This window comes from Microplitis mediator, chromosome 1, assembly GCF_029852145.1.
Source record: "Microplitis mediator isolate UGA2020A chromosome 1, iyMicMedi2.1, whole genome shotgun sequence".
In the NCBI taxonomy this organism is placed as follows: domain Eukaryota; kingdom Metazoa; phylum Arthropoda; class Insecta; order Hymenoptera; family Braconidae; genus Microplitis; species Microplitis mediator.
This window is the reverse complement of record NC_079969.1, coordinates 16,343,087-16,354,975: the sequence shown is the minus strand read 5'-3', so window position 1 is coordinate 16,354,975 and position 11,889 is coordinate 16,343,087. Positions and strand designations below refer to the sequence as shown.

Here is an 11,889-nt window from a genome sequence, read left to right as displayed (position 1 = left end):
ATTATTATATTATTATTATTATTATTATTATTATTATTATTATTATTATTATTATTATTATATTATTATTATTATTATTATTATTATTATTATTATTATTATTATTATTATTATTATTATTATTATTATTATTATTATTATTATAGTCAAGTTGTAATTATATTTATATTTTATATTAATGTCTTATTTGGACTTGGTAATTACTTTAAGTAATTCGTTTCAAATGTCAAAGAAAATTTTTTTTTGTTTTTTTAATAATTATTTTTACTTAAATTACCATAAAGTTTTAATTTATTTATTTTTTATTAAATATGAAAGATAATAAATTTACTTCTTGTTCAATTCCAAAAAGTACTATTTATTATTATGATATACAATTATCTTGTTTTTAAATTTACCGCTGATTTTTTTTATCTATTATCTGGTTACTGTTAAGATAATACTAATTTTACTGTAGAATTCTAGATTATTGACTAAAGTTATCCTCCTTTTTTTTTCTGGGCATTTTATGATTTTGACGAATTGTCACTTGGACGAATCGTGAACTTCGCGATGTATGATTTCAGGATTTTTTAGGTGCCACGACTTGTGCCGAACGGAGGTTACGTAGAAACGCACACTTGCATCAAAAGTAATAGTGTGTAGCGACTCGTACGAATAAACGAACGACCGATAAAAGTTAGGTTCGAATAAACGTACTATCGCCGACATTAATGTCAGTCATTTTTTGAAAACACTGTGAAATAAACATCCATATTTTTAAACATCTACTGAGACACAAGTCCTTAATAAATAATCGAAAAAAAAAAAAAATCTGTAATTGAAAAAGTAAATAATAAATTAATTATATAAAAAAGAAATGTATAAATAAAAATATTTATTATAAAATATGTCTATAAAAAAATAATCTTAAAAAAAAAATTCCCTATATTAAAATATAACTACAGATAAATTATAGGTATTTTTAAGATTTAAAGAAAAAAAATTTCTTATATTAAATTTTTGTATTTAATAAATTATCCAAAAAAAAATATTAAAATTAAAAGAAAATAAAAAATATGGCTCATATAAAAAGCGGTATAAAAATTAATGTCCTAAAATAAAATACTATATATATATATAAATATATGAAAATAAATAAACGCATTACTATATAAGTATACCAAATAAATTTTAGTATAGTTAAATAACCGAATAATAACATATACAAAAAATTCAAAATATAAACTAAAAAATAGAACGTTTAAAAAATATTTGAACAAATTAATATATCTATAAATATAAAACTCATTAATAAATTAACAAAAAACAAAGAAATAGTAACAATAAAAATCCATATAAAAAATAGAGCAAAATGAACTTACACATAATAAACATAACCAGAAAAAAAAATCAATGAAAATAAATATCCATATGAAAAACATAACCATATAAAAAAAAGCATGAAAATAAATTTATAATAAATATATCGATTTTTAAATAAAAAATTTTTATTTAAATAATAATCAACTATAATTCATCGTTTGTGAGTGTTTATGAATGGACGTGTTTCAACCAGTGTATACAACACAAATCAAACGGAGTAAAACTACTAACAGTGAGTCTTTAACTCAGTATAATAGAAAATAATTAAGAAAAAGTTTAATTAAAGTTAAATAATAAAAAAAAATTAAAATTAAGACGACTCTGTTATTGAATGGAAGAAAGGTAACGTCAGTTTGTTCTTCGGAGATTCCGATATGATTAAAAGACACTCGGATAGTTACCACAGCCAATCACAACTTAATAATTTAAAATTTTTCCAAAAGCGACTTGTCGGAATCGTACTCGTGTATTATTTTGACTGACCCACATTTGGAAGTAATTCATGAGGTTCACGTTGTCGAAAAATCCATGGACCGCAAAGACGATGACAAGAGGATCTGGGTTATTCCTGGAAAAAGAGTCGAGGTCGACGAAATTCAGAGTACTTCTTTTTGTTGCTAAACTAGAGATCCAACAGTAAAAATTATTTGGTCTCACAAGGTAGCAGAAACGGAAAATTTACTTGGATTTAAATTTTTATGTAAATATATTTTTTTTTTTATTAAATATTTAAAGTATTTTTTTTTTTTTTTTATTATTGTTAACAGTGTATAGCAAATTTCTGCTTTTTACACTTGTTGCCTTTAATCACAATTGCTACCTTTTTCTATTCTCTCCTCTTTTTTCATGCAGCTGTGGACTGACTTGTATTTCTGTACTGCATAATTACGTGATGACCTATACACCACCTTTTTGCCGTGGGTGTATAGCGGCAAAGAGAAACCACAGAGAAAACCTTTTGCCAGTACAGCTTTCATTTTTCGGAGCGGGTGAAGTTTCAGTGATCGATAAAATTCCGTGGCTCTTCAGTCCACGCCTAGCGCACAGAGACGTCCGATCAAGTTCAATGCATGGCTAAGCGGTCATCCAGCCAAACAGCAACCGCACTCGGTGCTGTTTAACTTTGGTGATCGCCCGAGCTACACATGAACCGATTGGCTGCCTCTGCCCCCTGTTAAATATTTAAAGTATTTACAAGGATCGAAATTACAACATGGCGAAGAAATTAAAAAAAAAAAAAATATAATAAATAAATATAAAATGTAATTTATGTAAGTATATTTAAAAAAATAAAATAACATATGTAAGTATATTTAAAATACAATAAAATAACATTCACGTAATGAATATTTTTAATTAGATTTTTTTATTCAGTTAACAAGTAGTTTTATTGAATCAAACAATTGAACATTATATAATAAGTTGTTGTGTACATATAGTATTGCCATAATTATAAATTCATTATAATAATAATTTCAGTATTAATGAACATAAAATAAAGAAAAATAAAAAATACCTCGCAGGTCATTTCAATTTTTAAAATTGCGTGTCATGACCTGGACAATTTCATACTTCTTTGACTCTCATATATTTGCATTAATAAATTTTTTTTTTTTTTTTGTCACGAATTTATTTGGATAATTCAAATTTTTACACGGCAAATTTTTGCTGTATGAAAATTATTGTTTTTTTAAATTTTTTCGGTACGAATTTTAATTTTCTTTATTTTTTAAAATTATTGTAGAGGAAGAAGGAATTAAATTTCAAATGAGAATCGTCTGCAATCTTTTGAAAAAAATTTTCCGACAATTTTTAGCCCGGGGTTAAATTTCGAATTGAAAAAAAAATTTTTCGTGCTCTTAATTTTAAACTGCATCAAACTGTGTCGTAATAAAATTTTAATTTTAATTTCTACTGATTATAATTTTTTTAATGACAAGAATTTTAAAAATAATTAATAATTTTCTGAATTTAATTGATAAATAATTTTTAAATTTATTTTAAAAAATTATTATTGATAAAAATTTATAGAAAATGAAGCAATAAATTAATAAAATAAAATGATTAGTAATTGAAAATGCCAAATACTACTGATAGTCAGATGAACTTCACAATAAAAACCAATGTTATGTACAGATAGTTCAAGTAGTCATCATGTTTGTAAATAATATATTTTAGCTCTTAAATTTCAAGTCGAAGGTTAAATGTTATTGAAAAAAAAAAATTAATAGATAATTAATTCTTTTCCTTTGTCTCTTATGTATTTATATATTTTTCATGTTAAATCAATTGATTTTCATACATAAATAAATAGTGACATTTCCACAAGCGAGACATGAAGTAGACATGAATTTAATTAACTGTGTACCTTTTGCACAAATTAACTTTTAGATTAAAATAAATAAATATTAAACATCTACATATTCACTTTGAGCAGGGAATTGCCATACATTTCCAAGGAATTCAATGTCTAATGAAATAAATAAATGTAAGTAAAAAAAGTTGAGAAATTGTGTTAAGTTAATTAAAAATGATATTTATCTTTTTTAATGTTTGAAGGTACTTACATTGAGGTATGTTTAACAGGAATATTTCTAGTCTCTGCATGTCTGGTTGCATTGCTGACTGTAAATATTCCTGCATTAAACATTTTCCATTTTCAAGTAGAATTAATTTGTCATTAATAAAAACTTATTTATTTTTATTAATGATTGATTTACGAGTAAATTATACTCAGCACCTCTTTCTATACGTTGTAATTTGGATAAATATTCTCCACAAATGCCTTTCACTCGTTCTTATTAAAATAGTAATAAATTATAATTATTTTTCGTATTGTTCTACATTTAAGAAATTGTATAAAACTACACAAAATTTTATAAAATTATTTAAAAATATTTTCATAAAATAATTTTTCACTGGTACAGTTATTGCTTATCCTGCTAAAATTATTAGAATTATAAAAGTAAAACTGTTAAAATGGAAGATTTTACAATAAGTTTTATTTATAATAATGAATAGTTAAACAAATATCACAAAATTGGAGAATGTTTGGCGATAACGATCCCAGTTGATTTCCAAGATGACGTTCTAAGTATTCCGATGTATTAATACTTTTATTAACATTGTTTGCTACTGACATTTTCTCGGAAACTGGTTGCCATTTTTGTTGCAAAAATTTAATAAATAATAATCAATCATCTGTGGAGTCTGAATAGATGTTTTTATTATCAATAATCATAGCAATTATTACATCAATTGCATTTTTAAATTGGTTAGCGGGCAATGTTGGAATTAAAAACCCATAAGTAAGAATGTCGTGGTATAAGTCTTCCTTCAAATTCAAACTCCTCCATTTCCTGGCTGCCATCTAAATTAAAACAAAAAAAAAATCTGAATACCGCCTGACCCTGCGGGCCAGCCCCAAAACTTCACGCTGTTTTCGAGCTCAGGGAGCTATACTTCATTTAATTTTTATTATAGAAAAAGATATACATACTCTCATGTAATAAAACCAACACCCTTTCAATGAGACTGATGGCAGAATTTTTTTTGTTGCTGACAATAATTTAAAATCAGCATCACAAACCACTACTTTTAAATTTTTCCTAGTAATGGCAGACGAATGACTAACTGTTTCCATATAGCTGTATATAGAGAAACAGTAGTTGATTCGCATAACGCGTAAAAACATGGAATACCCTATTAATATTTACAAATCATTAAATTTGACCTGCCAATATTTGAATAATTTTTTTATATATTACTTACAATATTTTTCTTTCTTAAATGAATGATCAATAATTGCGATATGTTAATTCCGCTTAATTGACACTATCAAATAAATGAAATGGATTAATTTATATATTATTCAAAATAAATTTGTACTATATTACAATAATAATTGTGATATTATAAATTTTCGATAAAAAGTGTTTAAATAATTCTTGTCTGCTGATAAATTAAAATTAATTAATTAATTATATTAAATGAAAATTATAATACAGAAAGTTGTGATGTTAGATCACGTTTATAAATATATAAACTGAATAGATAAAAACCTACTTTATATGTGGCATGTATGTTTATTTCTTTAGCACTACCGAGGCATTCGAACAGGTCGTCTGAAGAAAAAATACAAGCCACCGAACCATCGTCAGCAATTACTTCATACCTGAATATATTTTTTATTTGTGAAAAATAGGGTGCTGCATCTTTAATTTTTTTTAATGAATCCGGTAAATCATCCCTGATTAAAAAAGTGAATTGAAAATTATTTCAATTCTTTTCAATCCCTCGGCGGTTTTGGAAAGTATTGAATGGAATTGAAATTCCGATCGTTTAAATACTTTCCAATTCTAAAGTGGAATTCGAAAGTATTGAAAAGAATTCAATTCTTCATCATTTCAATACCTTCCAATTCCAAAGGTATTGAGAAGGATTCAGAAAGATTCAAAAATTTCAATTCATTTCAATCTTTTTCAATTCCACACTTGATCCGAAATGTCGGATTATTTAGGTATTGTAACAGGGTAAAATAGATTCCAATGGCTATTTATTAAGATCTAAAATTGGATTTGTCCACGGTCGATAATGGGTCCTAATTATAACTCGGTTTATTAAATTGAGTGATTCGACATGTCACCGGGTGTCGCTAATCAGTGAGACCCGAACATCCGCCCCTCTCTTTCGCTAATTAATTTAGTAGGGATGAGTTTTCCGGGGGTGAATCGAAGAGTTATAAGGAAGTGCCGTGCCAAAAATCGAGAGAGTTCGTTGGACACCCAAAGAAAGTCAATCGGACAATCGAAGGCGATGGACGCCTAAGTGAAAGTTAGTGAACAACTAGAGTGATTGGACGTATCATCTACACTATTATATACGAGGCAAGACGAGGACCTTAACAATCTGGAGCAAGAACAAACCGGACAATTGAGAACCAGAAGAGCAGATTCACCTGTAAGGAAAACTGGACGACAGTTGGAGGAATAGCCGGACATCAGCTACAAGTCTCATCTGGTTGCTGCTGTAAAAGTCATCGAGGTAAAATTATAATTAATTAAGGCCGGAATTTATATTCCAATGGCAAAATTAATTATAATTAATTTAATTAATATCTTTCCGTTGGTCCTCGCGTATATAAATTGGTAGTTGTAGGCCGTTGGCCATTACAACCACGCGCCTCGTCTTTTCAAAAGTGTCGCGCCGCTCTCATTCGCTATATTGTGTCTATAACTCTGAATTTATTTTATCCGAGGCCTTTGGCTGGAATAAAATAATTTTCCCGCGTAAATATCTAATTAAATAAATTATTCGATAACGTCAGTAAATTAATTGAGGCCGGAATTTATTCCAGTGGCTGAATTAATTCATAAATGAACTTTAATTTACTCGAATTCGTCAGTAAGATTCAAGACCCGAGTGACGCCAACTCAATGGCCGAATTTCTAGTCAATTCATAACGTAATTCTAGTCGTGATTTAATTACAAATTAATTTTAAGTTAATTAATTAAAATATCTAAATAAAATGAAGTCGTAAAAAGGACGCTAGAGTTGTGATATATTGTTATTGAGTAAAATGGAAAGAAACGGATTATTTTATCGTGAAGTAAATTAATGTATAAAATTACTGGTAAAATTACTAGTGGAAAATTATAAGGAAAGATTAATTAATTAATACTTAATTTAAACAATAAATTAATTAATTAATAGGTGTAAAATCAGTGAGTTAATTATAGATTAAGGAAGTGATAAATTGTAATCAAAATGAGTTAATGTGGGAAATTTATATTGGAATTTTAGTTGAATTAGAGTCATGAAATTTTGGGTAAAAAGATTGTGATGATATAAAAGTACAAAAAGGAAAATAGAGTTTTAAGTAGAGCAAAGTAATGTTAATTAAAAGAAATTGTGTTTGTGATTTAGGTCCTGTGGACCAAAATATAAGTTAGGTTTAAGATATGTCCGGTGGACACTAGAATTAAGAATATGCGGGTTAACGTCCTGTGGACGGTTTTTTAAAGTAGAAATTAAGGAAAATAAGGTTTAACGTCCGGTGGACGGTTTTTTTAATCAAAGTGTATTAAGGTTCAAGGTTTAACGTCCGGTGGACGGTTTTTTAAAGAGAGTGTGTGTGTGTGTGTGTGTTACGTCCAGGGGACGATATTTAGTTTTGTCATAAGGAAAACGTCCGGGGGACGAGATTTAGTTTGTCATAAGCATTTAGTTTGTCATAAGGTTATTAATTGTTATTAAGGGAAAATAAATAATAAGCAAGGTGCTTAATTAATAAGAAATTGGAATTAAAGCATTTAATAAATTTATTTCAGCCTGTTCACCATTCCTCTCCTCTCTCACAAAATTATAAAATTTACGAACGACCCTGAGCATATAAAATAATTACATCAACATCCGGTTCTGGAAGGCCGAGTCCATCTTCCAGTGGCGCCCTAATATTCGACTATAATACTTAGGTGCGACCAGACTTGGCAAGCTAATCACTCTGTCATAGTATTGAGAAGGATTCAGAAAGATTAAAAATATCAATTCATTTGAATCTTTTTCAATTCCTCGGAAGTTCAGAAATTCTTTTATTATTTTGGGATTGAAAAGTATTCATTTTATGTCAAAATGAAAACCTTGGGGTATATAAAGTATTCGAAAGGATTCATTTCTCATCTTTTTTAATACTTTTCAATTCACTTTTTTAATCAATGATAGTTTGAAGTTTTTCTTCTTTTAGCAGAGGGAACTTTGATTGGACCTGACTTGATGATGGATCGTTCATCTCTAATAGTAATAATGAATAAAATAAATATAAAAAAAATTAATTAATATTATAAGCTGTTGGCAGAGGTAGGGCTTGTGGGTATTCGTTCCATGAGATTTTTTATACCCCATCATGAATTAATAATACTAATAAATGACAATAAAATTACTTATATTTTAATTGATTCATGATGTTGGTGAACGGAGATCTACTGGTAGAAGGTCCATCTTCAGAACAATTTTTTTGACAATTGATCAAAATTTTCTTTTAATGGATGGGGATGATTGTGATATTTCACATTGTGTTTATAAGTTGATCCAGATTTTTCCAATGTAGTTGGGCAGTTAAATTTTGAAGTATTTGATAAACAAAGGAATTTAGATTCATTGGATTTCTTGACTTCTTTAAAAATCCAGGGACCGTATAAATATTGAGGTGAATTATTTGTACCCCGCACTTTTATTAATTCAAATGATTCATCATTATTTTCCATTTGTAAACATAAAAATTGTTTACATTTAATGAAAAAAAAAAAAAAATATATGTAATCAATAATAAAAACAATATAATAATAATATTTTTTAAACTTATAAGTACTTTTAAAATTAATAAATTAAAAATATCACGGCACGTATTCAAAATATTGTTCAAATATTTGTTATTTTTTATTAATATAAATAAATAAATGAACTTAGATATATTTATTTTTATTTATTTATTTTTTTATTTTTAATTGACAATCGACAAAATTTTAAACTCGATAGTTTCACATGAAGTTATTATTATTATTATTATTATTATTATTATTATTATTATTTACTTTATTTATTTATTATTTTACAAATTATTTATTCATTTATTTATCATTATATATTGTATATTGTATAAATTTATTTCAAGTCAAGTATTCAATATAAGTACAATTATTGTATATATTTATTTATTATTTTATAAATTATAATTATGATAATTTTTTTTTTTTAATTTAGATTGATAATTTCTAAAATGATATTTTTTAATAATTAATATTTTATTATTGAAATGAATCCTTGATTCACGACATGATAATATTCGTTGAATATTTCATAATATGCAAAGTTATCTCCCATATAACAATCTTGTGAAAGTCTTGCATAAGCCTGGTCTCAAATCCACTATAGTTGTATATGTCTTTATATGACTGTATCTTGCTGCAGACACTGGTCTACAGATTTATATTGCAAGTCTTGCGCAGGACTTGTTTAAAAACTTTGTTTAATGTTATACTTCAAGAATTGTACAAGAATCTTGAATATATCTTGCTCAAGATGTGTTGATACAGTTAACTTGAGCATATCTTGTACCAGAATCTATCTGCAGATGCTTGGGCATATCTTGCGCCAGATCTGCTCAAGACGTGTCATATTACACTGTCTATCTCACTCTTGTCTCTCTCACTCTATCCCCTCCATCGGCACACGTTACCAGAGCTCAGTGGTACTCAATTGAAGTTATAATCGGACAGAAAAACATTTTTAATACGGAATTCATTTGCAAAATTAGAAGCGCCGTAGTAATTACAAGTAAAATTTAATTTATAACCTATAATAAGATATGTTTTTTGATAGATGGTTTGATTTTAATAAAATTATTTTTTTTATTTATTTAAGGCTAACACGAAAAATTCTACACAGGGAGAATTATCTAATAAATTTTACTCGTTAATTGTGAATAAAACTGGGCCTGCATGAACAATTACTCGTCCGTTTCTAGATAGTGTTCAATTATGGGGTAAAAACACCCAATTTCAAGTAATTTTTAAATAAAAAAGAATGAAAAATAAAACAATACAAATCTGTTGTTATTCTTTCCGTATTTATTATCTTTTCGGCACAGGCTTATTTTAAATTGCAGGATAAATTTTATCGAAAAATTCTCTCCGTGTATGAAATACGATAATTAAATGTTTTTAAAATTTTTTTTAAAATTATAATCAGTTACTTTGATACTTAAATACAGATATTGATAATTATTTTTTTTTAATTATATTGAAAATAAATTTTTTTAATTTTCAATTACCTTTCACAATTTTAATGTAACGTTAAAAATCGGCTTTTGCGTGGCCAGGTTTCTGCATGGCCAAACTACCAAGTTTCGGCATGCGCGCACCGCCACTCTAGTGAGCGTAGTTTTTAAATCATTTTTTTATGCAATTAAATATTAATGAAAAAATTCGAAAAAATTCTGGCGTCATCTAGAAACTTCAAAGAAAATGATTCCGCGGTAATAAAAGTTGTATCACTATTTTTCAAAAAGTTATTCAATTCTTAATTGACATTTTTTTTACGGGTTTGTGTTGTCATAAAAGGCGGTATAAAAGTTTAAATAATTAATCTATAAATTTTTTTATTTTTGGAGCCTTTTTTATAAACATACTCAACAAGATGACGTTATGAAAGTTTATGAAATATTTTTATTTCATTAATTATAAAATTTTGAAGTAACAGAACAATTAAAAATTTAAATAATGTATGCTAAATAATTTTTTTTTAATTTTAAGCTATTGCACGACTCATAATGCAAAGCATCAGAGAGTGCTTTACGATCGAAAATTTTTTTTGCCTTCTTTCTACAACTATTTCTGATATGATCGTCTTATTAGTACACAGAAACATCTCAAATGATGCACCATTTTACAGATAATGTAATAAAGACAATTTCTGCAATTTTCAAAAACTAATTCAGTGCAATAGAAACGAGAAAATCATTGAAATAAACTAAAAAATTTTCCCGTCAAGCAGTAAAAAAGTTTTGTAGCTCGAAAACACAATATCTCGCAAACGAATTTGTAATTTAACTCCGTTTTTTTTTTTAATGACCCGTTTTGTCCTAGAAGAATTTGATTTCGAAAATGGCTATCTAACTTTGTGTTATGCAATTATAATTAATGAAAAATTAAATCGCATTTTCTTTAATTTTTAGCCTAAATATGTATGGACATTCGTCTTAACAAGTGCGCATGCGTGGTACTTTTTTTTTCTCATCCTATCACCCAGTGTGCCTGCGCCATACTTCTAACCAATTCATTTGGCACTGGTATATCAAAAATATTAAATATAAATATAAATATAAAAAATTGAGATTAGGTGAATAAATTAATAAAAATAATAAATATACAAATAACAATGAAATTAAAATAATAAAAATAGAAAAAAAAAACGTGAAATTTTTCACAGATCGTACTAAGACAAATTTCGGAATTTTTTACGTTTGAAATCAGGAGACACGGTAGTGTCTCGCGCCAAGTACACGTTTAAACACACATGTATATGTGTGAAGTGTCATGGCGCGAGCCTGCCGTGTCTCTATACCGTAGACCGAACGGTATTTATCAGGAGACACGGTAGTGTCTCGCGCCAAGTACACGTTTAAACACACATGTATATGTGTGAAGTGTCATGGCGCGAGCCTGCCGTGTCTCTATACCGTAGACCGAACGGTATTTAGCTCCAATTTTTAAAAACTTTTTTAAAAAACAATATTTTTAGAAAATTCCTTTTTCAGTCGAAAGATGATTGATTGTTCGTCATAAAATTATGAAACTTTACCCATTTTAGTAATGAGAACTAATTTAAATAATGAAATTAGGCCAGCATATACTATAGCACCCCCATTTTTAATAATTTTACAATTTTTTTCATGCGAAAAGGGCACTGCCAGAGAATAAAAACTTATAAGAAATGCCATGATTCAGTAAATGATATATGTTTTTCTA

The 11,889-nt window shown here is 27.2% G+C and overlaps 1 long non-coding RNA gene across 1 annotated transcript; it reads left to right on the top strand.

Annotated features, from left to right (window-relative positions):
- The first annotated feature begins 1,148 nt into the window (after positions 1 to 1,148).
- Positions 1,149 to 2,699, top strand: LOC130674472 (uncharacterized). Its single transcript, XR_008991054.1, has 2 exons — positions 1,149 to 2,065; positions 2,218 to 2,699. It is a non-coding gene; the product is annotated as an uncharacterized LOC130674472 (long non-coding RNA).
- The last annotated feature ends 9,190 nt before the right edge of the window (positions 2,700 to 11,889 follow it).